Consider the following 9,155-nt stretch of genomic DNA (forward strand, 5'->3'; position numbering starts at 1 on the left):
CAACCAAAAAATAGCCGGGCGTTGTGGTGGGCGCCTGTAGTCCCAGCTACTTGGGAGGCAGAGGCAGGAGACTCGCCTGAGCCCAGGAGTTGGAGGTTGCTGTGAGCAGTGAAGCCATGGCACTCTACCCAGGGGGATGGCTTGAGGCTCCGTCTCAAAAAAAAAAAAAAATAAAAATAAAATAAAATAAAATAAAATAAAAAATGTACTGTGTAGGCTGGGCACAGTGGCTTATGCCTATAATCCCAGCACCTTGGAAAGCTGAGGCAGGAGGATCACTCAAGGCCAGGAATTCAAGACCAGCCTGTGCAACATAGTGAGACCCATCACTACAAAAAATAGAAGAATTATCTGGGTGGCTGAGGCAGAAGGATTGCTTAAATCCAGAAGTTTGAGGCTATGGTAAGCTATGATGATGCCATAGCACTCTGGCTAGACCAACAGTGGGAGACCTTGTCTCCAAAACAAAAAAAAATGGACTAAATATTTCAATAGACATTTTGCAAAAATATAGAGCAAAAAAAAGGACATGACAAGATGGCCAAAATCATTAGTCTTTAAGGAAATGCATGTTAAAACCACAAATAAGATACTACTAGACACTTATTAGAATCCCCCCCAAAAAATTTTAACTGAAAATACAAAGTTCTGGCAAGTATGTAGAATAATTAGAACTCTCTTATGTTGCTGGTGGAAATGTAAAATGGTAAAGGAACCTTGGGAGAGAGTTTGGGGGTTTCCCATAAAGTCACACTTTTTATATAACCAGAGGAAGGAGGCAGGTTTTGGAGCAGGATTCAAACTCCTTTGTATGGAGTGGCCAGAGGGCCTAGAATGGCTCAGCCTGAACCCCAGGCTTCAAGGAGCCTTGGTCATTGTCACCCCATCTTTCAGGGCTGTCCCAGAGCCTGAGATGGTGAAAGAGAAATCACAGTTTTCAGCAACTTTCCATTGAAATAAGATGGAGTTTTCAGGCTGAACCCCCAAAACCATAGTCAGAAATCTCCCCTAGGACCTGTGTGTCCAAAAACCAATGGGCCAGAGCTAACCAACAGGCATCTGCTCTACAAGATACCAACGTTCTCCCAGAGCGATTCGGGCTTCTGCCCACCTGGTAAACTGGCAGGGCCAGCTGGCTCCCTCACTGCATCCACCTGGGACGGGCTTTGGAAGCAAGTGTGGCTTCCAGGAACTAAAAGCCCTTTGAGAAATCCCTCGAAGCCTAAATGTTCTTGAGTTGGTTTATGGGGGAAATATGGGTGGCCGCAGCCTGAGGAGGAAGAGGAGGACAGCGGATGGGGGAGGCAACAGAATATGGTTGTGTGAAACCTTCTGCAGCTCTGCCCTGCCTGTCCTCGGCACAGCCGTGGGACATCTGCCCTGCCTGTCCTCAGCACAGCCATGGACACTCTTCACCTGCCTCTTCCCTGTAGCAGCAGCAGCCCAGGTCACCAGTGCAGGGCCACAAAGCCCTTGACATTAACGTGTTGATGAAAACAGATAATGACAGGCAAGGCGCCTCTGCCCTCACTGTCCTCCAGATTACTGGTTACAAGGCCAATGCAAGCCCCCGCAGATGGCGGGTGATTCTCCCCGTGGGGGTTTTAAGGTCACAACCCCAGCTAGAGGATTTGCCAGTTGGGGCGACAACAAGTTTGAGTGAGGAACAGAAGTTCTGCAGTATTTGGGGCTCTTCATTTTACCAGTTCTTACATAGACTGGAACGTGAATTTTTCTTCTCCCCCAGAACACAAAACTTGAGTAGCTGATACCCTCAAAGAAATATGATCTCAAAGGACAAAATAACGAAATAGATGAGGAATTATTTTCTGCAAAAGGAAGGTGAGAAAATGGACAAGAAAGACTATCTGAAACAGAACTACTGCAAGATGAAAAGAAATGAAGCAAACACAGTCAACGTACCTAAGGAGGTAAGGAAATAACTCAGCAATGAAACAAGGACAAGAAGTGATTTTTAAAAAACCCAAAATAAACCCATATAAAATGTATACATAAGAGCAAAGAAATCCTGTATACGAGACAAAAGCTGAAGAAGCAGTTAACAGGCTGGCAGACCAGAATGCAGAGCTTTCTCAGAAGGCAACAGGAAAGGTTAACGATATACAGACTATCAAAGAAATGAGGCAAAGCAAAGCATGCGGGTGAAAATGCAGAGAGAAGGAGCATTTGAAAACTGTTGCTGGGACCACAACCTCTACAGTATAGAGATTCCTTGAAGAAGGATCCAGGCCTACCGTTTGACCCAGCAATCCCACTACTGGGTATCTACCCAAAGGGAAAGAACATTTTATTAAAAAGACACTGACACTCAAATGTTTATTGCAGCACTATTCACAATCACAAAGATGTAGAATCAGCCTAGGTGCCCATCAATTCATGAGTGGATTAAGAAAATATGGAGGTAGAGATCTACCATGGAGTACTACTCAGCTATAAAAAGGAAGGAAATTGTGTCTTTTGCAGCAACTTGGTGGAACTGAAGACCATTACACTAAATATCTCAGGAATGCAAAAACAAACACCACATGTACTTTCTCATAATGGGGAGCTAATCAATGGACACATCATGGGTACAAAGACATGAAAAGGTCGTAAGAGGAGATGTCAAAGGCCTGGTTAATGCAATCAATAAGCTTGACTTGTGTAAGTGTGTGAATACACCTAACATACAGAGAACACACATTCCCTTTGGACACTTAGGGAACTTTTTCCAAAATTACCATGTATTAGGCCATAGAAGAAGCCTTATTAAATTCTAAAGGGATTTACAGATTATATTCTCCAGGTAGAATGCAATAAAGTTAGAAATAAATAACAAAAATGCCCTAACAGCCTATGTTTCTGGCAACTAAATGACATTACTAAATAGGTCTTGGGTTAAGATTGAAATCATAGAAATTTCAGGAAAAAATCAGAAATATTTAGAATTAAAGGATAATGGAAACTACACGTCAGAATTTGTGGCACACAGCTGAAGCAGTACTTGGAAGAAAAATTACAGCAATAAGTATATTCATTAGGAATCAGCAGAGACTAAAAGATAAAATCACGCATTCAATCCAAGGGGACTGAAAGATGATACGGCAGAGTAAAGAAGAAAACATAATAAAGAAGTGCAGACAAACAAAACCAAAAACTAGTCCTGTAAACAGATTAATAGATAGGCCTCCAGAAAGACACGCTGGTTTGGTTAAAAAAAGAAAATAACAAATACTTTTATATTATATTATGAACAATCAGACAATCTGAAAACCTAGCAACTGGGGCAAAGACTGCTATGTGTTTTCCAAACAATTTTCCCGTCCTCTGGACTCACAGCCCAAATATACTTTTCATCCTTCTATGGGTTCAGTTGTAACTAGGCATCTAAGTTCTGGCTCATGAAACATGGGTGGCGATTGCATTCACCACCTCCAGGCCTAACCTGGAGGCACAGCACCCTGGGATCTCAAGAGTGCCAAGTCTACTGGACACAGAAGGTCCAGTGAAGGACTCTAAGCTCCCAGAGTGTGGGATGGTGTGAGAAAGAAGGGTTCTGAGCTTCAGATCCTGCTTCTCAGCCCTCATTGAACAATGTCAGGAGTGGGAAGTAAATTTTCATTTAGGCCTCTGATATTTTTTGTTTGATTGGTATAATACCTCCCTCATAAAAATGAATAAGTTCCTATAAAAATGCCAATATTAGTACCAAAAGAAATGGAAAAGTGGAAAAAAATTGGAAGTTTTAAATAAATTGAAATAGTAGTCAAAATCCTATGTATATATGGACCACATCCTCCTCCCAACAAGCCAGGCCCAGATGGTTTTACGGGTGAATCTAAGAATAATTCATGTGGCTGGATGCAGTGGCTCACACCTGTAATCCTAACATTGTGGGAGGCCAACGCAGGTGGATCATTTGACCTCACAAGTTTGAGACCAGCCTGAGCAAGAGTGGGACCCCCTGCCCCATCTCCACTAAAAATACAAAAAAACCTAGCCTGGAGTCATGGTTGGTGCCTACAGTCCCAGCTACTGGGGAGGCTGAGACAAGAGGATTGCTTGAGCTCGAGAGTCTGAGGTGGCCCCACAGCCCCAGGATCAAAGCCAGTTCTCAGCCTAGTCCTGTCCCACAGTCTTGTGCCTCCTCTTTCCTTTCAACAAGGACAGATGCCCCTGTGTCCTTCTTCAAGGACTTCCTGGCAGGTGGGGTGGCCGCAGCCATTTCCAAGACCACGGTAGTGCCCACTGAGCGACTCAAGCTGCTGCTGCAGGTACAGCATGCCAGCAAGCAAATCACCGTAGGTAAGCAATACGAGGGCATCATAGACTGTGTGGTCCGGATCCCCAGGGAGCAGTCAATCCTGTCCTTCTGGCGTGGTGACCTGGCCAATGTCATCTGACACTTCATCACTCAGGTTCTCAACTTTGCCTTCATAGATAAATATAAGCAGATCTTCCTGGGTGATGTGGACAAGAGGTCCCAGTTTTGGCGCCACTTTTCAGGGAATCTGCCATCAGGCGGTGCTGCTGGGGCTACATCCTTGTGTTTTGTGTACCCTCTTGATTTTGTTCGTACCCATCTAGCAGCTGATGTGGGTAAAGCTAGAGCAAAAAGGGAATTCAGAGGCCTTGGTGACTGTCTAATTAAGATCTACAATTCTGATGGGTTAGGGCCCTGTACCAAGGCTTTAACGTGTCTGTCCAGGGTATTATCATCTACCAAGCTGCCTACTTTGGTTATCTGTGACACTGCAAAGGGAATGCTTCCAGATCCCAGGAATACTCACATCATCATCAGTTGGATGATTGCACAGTCAGCCACTGCTGTTGCTGGGTTGACCTCCTATCCATTTGACACTGTTCACCATTGCATGATGATGCAGTCAGTGCGCAAAGGAACTGGCATCATGTACACCGGAGCAACTGACTGCTGGAGGAAGATCCTGCGTGATGAAGGAGGCAAAGCTTTTTTCAAGGGTGCATGATCCAGTGTCCTCAGAGGCGTGGGTGGTGCTTTTGTGCTTGTCTTATATGATGAAATCAAGAAGTACACGTAAGTTATTTCCTAGTTTGCCCCTGTGAACAGGAATGTTGTATTATATGACAGACCTGGACCATTCTTGACACGCTCATGGCTGTCTATTTATCAATGGTAACTATTTACTGGTTGAAAATGGGAAGGAATAATAATTCATCTGACCAGTTTTCTGTTACAGCCATTTCCATGGTGATGATGACTCAATTACATTTTTTATTTCATCACTCCTGATGAATAACAAATTCAGAAAAAAATATCTAAAATTTTTTTAAAAAGAGTTTAAGGTAGTTTTGTGATGTGGGCCATTTGAGAAGCAAGAATCCTATGTACTCAATTCTGATATGAGGACAATTATGACCTAGTACGGAGTGGGGGTGGGGCATAGAGAGAGCAGAGAGAGGGAAGGAGGGAGGGATGGGGGGGGTCATGGTGTGCAGTACACCTTTTGAGGACAAGACACAATTATAAGAAGTTCTTTACCTAACAAATGTAATCAGTGTAACATGGCTCTTTGTACCCTCAATGAATCCCCAACAATAAAAAAAAAAACTTAAAAAAGAAAAAGCCTGCTCTGAACCAGTGTAACAGTAAATAAAAAGATTACTCACCCTGGAAAAAGAGTTTGAGGTGGGTATGAGCTATGACGCCAGGGAACTCTACCCAGGGCGACAGGGAGCAACTATTTTTGTCTCAAAAAAAAAAAAAAAAAAGGAATAATTCATTCCTATGTTTTATAAGTTGCTCCTAAAAATAGTAAACGCTTCCCAAATCATTTTATAAGGCTTTTTTTGTTTTGTTTTGTTTTTCTTTCTTGCAATTTTTGTCCAAGGCTGGGTTTGAACCCGCCACCTCTGGCATATAGGGCCTGTGTCCTACTCCTTTGAGCCACAGGTGCTGCCCAAGGCTGTATTTTTTAGTGTAAATTTTGTCAAAATATAACAAATACAGAAAAATAAACAATGCATAAGTTCCAGCTGAGTGGATTTTCACAAGGTGAGCATATTCATGAGACCAGAATCCAGATCAAATCAACACCTTATAGATTAGTTTTGCCTGCTTTTGCATTTTATTTAAATGGAATAATGTACTGTGTACTCTTTTGTGTCTGGTTTCTTTTACATTCATTATGGTCATGAATTTCATCATCTGTGTTTTGTGTATGATTGAAGTTCTTTTGATCTCCTTGGCTTATAGACTCTCATCATACAGATAGACCACAATATATTTCAGATGGGCAACTGGGTTCTTTCTGAGCCTAGTACACCTCAAAATCAGATAAGGTCAATATAAAGAAAAGAAGAGGAAAAGCTCATTGCTTACTTCACATGTGACTATAGATATAAAAATTCGAAATAAAATATGAGCTAACTGAATCCAATCATATATTTGCTTTTAAAAATAATACCTTATGGGGCTGGATGGGGTATCTCATGTCCATGATCCCATCGCTTTGGGAAGCCAAGGTGGGAGGGAAGATCACTTGAGCCCAGGAACTTGAGATCAGCCTGGGCCACATAGCAAATGTCTCTACAAAAAGAAAAATTTTTTTAATTGGCTAGATGAGGCCAGGCATGGTGGCTCAAACCTGTAATCCTAGCACTCTGGGAGGCCGAGGTGGGTGGATTGCCTGAGCTCTTGGGTTTAAGACCAGCCTGAGCAAGAGCAAGACCCTGTCTCTAAAAATAGCTGGGTGTTATGGCGGGCGCCTGTAGTCCCAGGTACTTGGGAGGCTGAGGTGAGAGAATCACTTGAGCCAAAGAGTTTGAGGTTGCTGTGAGCTATGACATCACAGCATTCTACCAGGGCAACAAAGTAAGTAAGACTGTCTCAAAAAAAAAAAAAATTAAATTGGCTGGATGTGGTAGCACACGCTTAAAGTCCTGGCTGCTCAGGAGGCTGAGACAGGAGGATTCCTTAGCCCAGGAGTTTGAGATTATAGTGAACTGTGATCATGTCATTGCACTCCAGCCTGAGTGACAGAGCAAGACCCTATTTAACAACAACAACAAAAAATTATAGTCAAGTAAATTTTATCCTAGCAATGCAAAGACAGTTTAGCATCAGAAAATCAATCAATATAATTTGCCACATCAATAAACTAAAGAAAAATACAATACTACCTCAACTAGTGAACAAAATGCATGAGATAAAGTCTTAGAAGACTGAAAATAGAAGGTCACTTTCCTAGTAAAGGTTATATAATGGAAACCTACAACAAGTATTTTTCTTAATGGAGACACATAAGCATACTATCCAAAATATAGTGGAGATCTTGAACACTCTGTAGGAAGACATTAAAATAGAGGCATTAGGACAGGAAAAGATAAAATTATTACTATTTTCAGATAATTTAATCATCTGCCTAGAAAAACTAACAGAATCAATAGATAAACTATTGGATCTACTATGGATTTAGCAAACTGCTGAATACAAGCTCATCTATAAAGTCAGTTTCTCACTGGGAGCAACTCAGGCCAGGTCGCAGTCAGGGGACAGGGGGTCTTAAACACACAGCAGGATGGCTAAGAAACACCTGTGATCCATAACACGGCAGCATCAGTGCCAGGAAGGTACTGAAAAAGCAAGCCTGAGAGGATGGGGCCACCCTGCTGAGAGCCCCTGGACATCCACCAAGGCCCTGAGGATGCAGAATAGATCTGAGGCCCCACCTTCCCAAGGCCCCTGACACCCCTCCCCGAGAACCCTCAAGTGTTTCCCCTTGAATAAATACAACTTGCCTCTTCCTGCACTTTCCCTCCCACCCCGGCCTTGAGACCAGGCAGCTTTGGTCTCCAGACAGCCACTTCCTCATCCATAGAATGGGATGATCACAATAACAACCTCCCAGGCCAGGCTCAGTGGCTCACGCTTGTAATCCCAGCACTTTGGGAGGCTGAGGCGGGTAGATTGCTTGAGCTCAGGAGTTTGAGACCAGCCTGAGCAAGGGCAAGATCCCATCTCTAAAAATAGCAGGTCATTGTGGCCAGCTTCTGTAGTCCACAATGGTCCCAGCACTTTGAGAGGCTGAGGCAAGAGGATCTCTTGAGCCCAAGAGTTTGAGGTTGCTGTGAGCTATGACACCACAGCACTCTACCCAGGGGGCAAGGGGAACAGAGTGAGACTTTGTCTCAAAAAAAAAAAAAAAAGAAAAGAAAAAACCTCCAAGGGATACCAGGTGGATTAAATGGATCATGCAGAGAAAAGATTTAGTCTCAGGAAACATGGATGAGGACAGCTATTAATAAAATAGTTAACAGTGCTAACCTCCACGCCAGCAAGGCCCCTCCACCTGCTGGCTGCCTCCCAGTGTACAGCTCCCTCAAGGGTTAAGGAGCTTGGCTGCTTGCCAAGGAGCGGGACTAGAGTATCAGCTCCAACCACAGCTCCCTATCTGAGCATCTCCTCCCGCCCAGCTTGCCATATCATAATGACATCCCCAGCTGAAGAGATTAGGGGTGGGCCACCCCCCTGGCTGCTCTGCCACTTGCCTATGCCTAGGGACCGGCAGAGACCCCTGAGCTGCCCCAGAGCTGTCAGCTCACACCTGGGAGAGAGACGGAGTCGCTCCAGCTCTGGTCCTGTGTGTGTGTAGGGGGGGGTTCCTGGAGAATGGGGTGGTGTGAGCCCCATCAGTATACCCCCTGCTCTCTGAGTCTCCGACAGCCTGTCTTGCGGTAGGTCTGGACAGGATGGTTCACAGTGTAAATTGCAACCCAGTAGTGACTTGCAAAATCCATGGAGTTCATCGTGATGTGCATTTCGAAGAAGAGCTGTAATAGAAAACAAGATCATTGCATGTAACAAAGTGACAAGCTCTATTTCAGTCACCAGGGGAGTGCAGTGGTAAAAAAAAAAAAATGCACATTCCAGCTCAGCCCCTGTAGCTCAGCGGCTAGGGCGCCAGCCACATACACCAGAGCTGGCGGGTACGAACCCAACCCGGCCTACCAAATAACAATGACAACTACAACCAAAAAAGGGCGTTGTGGTGGGTGCCTGCAGTCCCAGTACTCAGGAGGCTGAAGCAAGAGAATCGCTTAAGCCCAAGAGTTAGGGGTTGCTGTGAGCTGTGATGCCACAGCACTCTACCAAGGGCAACATAGTGACACTCTGT

At 44.1% G+C, this 9,155-nt stretch overlaps 1 pseudogene; it reads left to right on the forward strand.

Annotated features, from left to right (window-relative positions):
• Positions 1 to 3,820: 3,820 nt before the first annotated feature.
• Positions 3,821 to 5,060, forward strand: LOC100955049 (annotated as a pseudogene).
• The last annotated feature ends 4,095 nt before the right edge of the window (positions 5,061 to 9,155 follow it).

This window comes from Otolemur garnettii, unplaced genomic scaffold (assembly GCF_000181295.1).
Source record: "Otolemur garnettii isolate 467f Iridium unplaced genomic scaffold, OtoGar3 scaffold00101, whole genome shotgun sequence".
Lineage (NCBI taxonomy): Eukaryota > Metazoa > Chordata > Mammalia > Primates > Galagidae > Otolemur > Otolemur garnettii.